The 5,023-nt window shown below is 27.5% G+C and overlaps 1 pseudogene; it reads left to right on the forward strand.

Moving 5' to 3' along the window:
- The first annotated feature begins 347 nt into the window (after nucleotides 1–347).
- Nucleotides 348–1,640, forward strand: LOC147073500 (uncharacterized; annotated as a pseudogene).
- The last annotated feature ends 3,383 nt before the right edge of the window (nucleotides 1,641–5,023 follow it).

The raw sequence follows: 5,023 nt of genomic DNA on the forward strand, positions 1-5,023 counted from the left end.
TGCAAAATAGACATCGTGTTTATAGCTTCCTTTCTTTTGTCATTCATGCAATTGCGTTCATATGTAGTTCATTGCAAAATAATATATATGAAAATAGGATTAGATTATTTAGATTAATTTATCCATCAATTTTAAGATTTAAAAAAGAATTAAACCAAGCATAGATTCTTTAAATATTTCAACCCATTATCTTAATGTCAGACAATCTAGCACAAAAAATTCTAAATGAGTTATCCCAAAAAGATGTTCTTTATTCTGATGAACTTAATGAAACTACTGAAAAAATAAACGCAACTTTAAGAAAATTAGAATCAAGGAGTATGATAGTTTTTGAACAGATTGATAGAATGGAATATATTTTAACGGAAGAAGGTAAAAACGCTAGCATAAATGGATCGCCAGAGTTTATAATATATAATTTGATTCCGAAAGAAGGATTAAAAATCGAAAACATTAAGCACCATAAAATTGGTTTGGGTCATGCCTTTAAAAATGGATGGTTGCATCAAGACAAAGATATGGTTTTAAGAAAAAAAGAGGGTGTAACAGATGATATCAAATTAAAACTATCCAATATTAACAATAAAGAAATTAACACGACAGATTTAAAATCTTTACAGAAAAGGAAGCTTATTGGTGCAATAAAAAGAATATCGTATGTTGTGAGAAAAGGTGAAAGCTATCAAACTAAAATGATTGAATACACTACAGATCTAACTTCAGATATGATTTTAAATGGTTTACATGAAAATATCGAATTTAAGCCATATAATTTTGAAACTCGAGGAAAGCTTCCAGAAAAGGGAAATTTACATCCACTGATGAAAGTTAAAGAGGAGATAAAAAATATTTTTATACAACTTGGTTTTTCAGAAATGAGAACAGATAAATATGTCGAATCTTCTTTCTGGAATTTTGACGCTTTATTTCAGCCTCAAGACCATCCTTCGAGAGATGCACATGACACCTTTTTTGTCGATAATAATGTTGAAATAGATGCAGATGATGAATATGTACAGTCTGTAAAAAATGTGCATGAAAATGGTGGGTTTGGTTCTTCTGGATATCGTAATACCTGGAACCTGGCTGAAGCAAAGAAGGGAATCTTAAGAACACACACTACTAGCATAAGCACACGGTATCTTCATCAAATCGCTAAAATTATAAATTTTAAAGAATCCCAAATGGATCAATCATATAACACCCTTTTAACTAAAAACCTCGAAAAGGGGGAATATTATAAGTTTTTCTCAATTGATAAAGTTTTTCGCAACGAAAGTGTCGATGCTACACATCTTGCAGAATTTCATCAAATTGAAGGCGTCATAATTGGAAAGGATATGTCATTAGGAAAATTAATGGGTGTCTTAGAGGCATTTTATAAGAAATTAGGACTATATCAAATCAAATTCAAGCCAGCATTTAATCCATACACAGAACCAAGCATGGAAATATTTGCTTATCATGGGGGATTACAAAAATGGATTGAAATAGGCAATTCTGGTATATTTCGACCAGAAATGCTGGGTCCGATGGGTTTCAAAGAAAGTATTACAGTGTTTGGATGGGGTTTAAGCCTTGAAAGACCAACCATGATCAAATATGGAATAAAAAATATTAGGGAACTGGTTGGCCATAAGGTTTGCTATGATTTTATAAAGAATAGCGAGGTATGTTATTTCTAAATAAACATTAAATATGAAGTTTTTCTCTTAAACTTGCGTTTTTACATTTTACAATGGTAAATCTTTGTTTTTGTACGTTCCTCTTGAATCCTAGCTTTTGATATTGTTTTGTTTAGTGCTAGGCGAACTCAAAATTCGATTCTTAAAAGGGTAATCATATCTTTTTAGTGCTAAATTAAATCTTATCTTTTAAGATTTGTTTTATTTAGTGGGAGACCTATAAGAAAAATATTGCTTAAAAGGTATAATCTTGGTTTTTTTTTGGTTATTTTAAATCCTAGCTTTCGATAATATTTTTTTTACAATAAAGGTATTTAATTTTAGCATATAAGGCACTCTGTTTTATACAATCACATTTATACCCAATATTAAAAACTGATTTGGAATATAATTCTATTAATATTAATACGGTTCATTCAATCTTGATTTGGCTGATGATGAATGCATTTATGACGGTAAAAACTTATAATATTTGCTTTGTATTTTTATGCAGGCAAGAATTGCGCTTTCTTATCTGAATAATTCTTCGCGTAAATCAAATTACATTTCCTGTAAGAATTGACTCAATCTATTAGCATTCACAAAAAATAGTGGTTATATATTATATATAGATAGAAAGCACATGATTCAGCATCAAAATTTGTAGATTTTAAATATTTTTAATAGTTCTAAAACTGATTTATGTCTTGAAAGCAAATAAAGCAGAAACATACATATTAAATTTTTTAATAATATTAAAATCTAAAATATGCCAAAATTTACACTTTTTTTAGTTGTTGATGCAAATATATGTGGAAGTAAAATTCCTTTCCCTGTAAAAAAATATGTTTAAATTTACATGTTATAGAATATCATACAAATTACTCTAACACATGCAATTTACTAAAAATGTGGCATTTAATTGGATAAAACGCCCACAAAGGTTTTAAGTTCATATCGAATATATTAAAGCCATATAATTTATCAAAAACATAACCTGCGCCAAAAAATACATAGAAACATAACCAAAGTTTATAAAAAAAAATGCACAAAAGAATATATGCAAGCCAATGATCATTACGAAACCATATATATAGAAAACACGCTCGAACTGAGATTCATAAATAGGTATATTGTTCTGAAAAAATTAGGCTGTGGTGAATTCGGAAGTGTGAAGCTTGCTTATGATGCTCAGAAAATGTCATTTGTTGCGCTCTGAATTATTAATAAATTAGATGCCATGTGATAATCAAAAGGGAAAGTATTTTTAAGACGAATAAAAAATGAAATAAAAGTAATGAAAAAACCAACCATCCCAAAATATGCAAACTTTTCGATGTTGTCGTTCTTATACTCGAGTATATCGAAGGGGTGAACTTATCAGAACATCTAAAAGAAAATCTAAATATGAAATCTGTTGAAATTGCACATATTTTAAGGAAAATTTCAAAAGATTTCGCATATCTACATTTGAATAAAATTGTACATCGAGATTTAATACCAGAGAACATCATGATAAGGTGATAAATGAGGCAAAGTGCATAAAATTAATCAATTTTGGACTAATTAGCTTTTACATAATATACACATCATGTAGTGAATTTTCAGGAACTTGCGCCTCACCTGATATCGTCTTTAATTTACAATATATACAGGACCTGAAATCGATATTTGGAGCCTTGGTATCGTTTTTTATCAATTAATCTATAAAAGAGTTTCATTTATGATAATGATGGGTGCTGAGTCGAATGTGAATTTGGTTGAAAATTATGCGGTTAAAGGTAAAAACCTTAGTTATATGATGAAATATCATATGGCCAAAATTGAATTGCGATACTTTTAGATGAAATAAGTCCGGAAAGTTTAACTTATATCCTCTGTTTAAAATTTCCTGAACCACAAGAAGCAATACACCTCAAACGAAACTATTGTGCAATCCAAAAAGCTTAATTTTGGAACCCATAAAAAATTTTTAGTGACATCCGCGAAATACTATTCTAGAAGATGCTTATAATAAAGATAAATGGCTTTAATAAGATTAAAAGCACCAACAAAAATTTTCATGATATTTAATTTTTTTTGTGTATTTTTTTTTATATAATTAATTGTTTTCAATCTAAGAAAGCGCTTTAGTTCGGAGAGAATGAACGTTACTCATATATAAGATCCTATAAATTGCAACTCATTTGTATGTCTTTAGCAAGATATTTTATCCTAAGGAACATAAAACTGCATTCGTTCAAATTTAATTATAGAGTTTATGCTTAAATATTGTTTTATTATTTTAAAATCACATCTAAACATATAAAAACACGAATTTAATGTGAAATATCATGCAGATGCAATTCATCTAAAAATAGAAATATCATGCATATGTAATTAATCTAAGAATAGAATTATCCTGCACATGCAAGACATCTAAAAATAGAAATATAATTCATATGTAATTCATCTAATAATAGAAATATCATGCACATACAATTCATCTAAAAATAGAAATATCATGCACATGCATTTCCTCTAAGAATAGAAATTCATTCTTGCTTAAAATTATATGTTGGAAGGTTTTCTTTGGTTTATTTTATAAAAACTAAACAAAAAAACCACTAAAAGCACTTGAACCGCTTGTATTAGATAATTAATAAATATCGGAATAATTTTAGAAGCGTATTGCTTGAATAAGCAATAGAGAAATTTTTAAATTAAAAATTCCATACTTTAAGATATTTGTGATCCACATTATGATGCATAGCAGAATATATTGGTACATTTTACTGCAACTAATTTATCTAATTTTATTTAAATGTATACAATCCATTTGATTCTATCATATAGTCCCAAACATTCACAATTAAAAAGCCACTATTTGAATCAAAAATATAAGAAAACGATATGTATTTAATACATGGTGTATAATATAATTTAGACGCTTTAAATTTAAAGAATTTAGTTAGATTCATGTAAATCCTTTATAAAAATAGTGATTGTACAGTGACAGGAATAAACATTTCAAGCGAATTTTTTTAAATTAAAATTATAATGGCAGGAGATTTGTATTTTAGTCTGTTCTACAAAATATATTTTACTCAGGAAGAATTAAAAAAATTTACTAAAAAGAATATTTTACAAGATTCCAAAAATAATATATTTTGAAAAACTTTGTATTCCACTAGTGCAAAAGTCCTTTTAGAAACAACGCTTTTAAAGCATATTTATACTATATTGTCTGTATAATTATCTCGTATCTTTCCTTTATATTTTTGCGTTCAACGATTGTAAAATTATTTTTTAAAAAAAATTTCCTGAATATTTAGACTTATATTAGTCTGTATATTTTTTATCCTTTATGTTATATTTTT

The sequence above is a fragment of the Rhyacophila brunnea genome, unplaced genomic scaffold (assembly GCF_057557595.1).
Source record: "Rhyacophila brunnea isolate RB1 unplaced genomic scaffold, BYU_Rbru_1.0 scaffold_178, whole genome shotgun sequence".
Classification (NCBI taxonomy): Eukaryota; Metazoa; Arthropoda; class Insecta; order Trichoptera; family Rhyacophilidae; genus Rhyacophila; species Rhyacophila brunnea.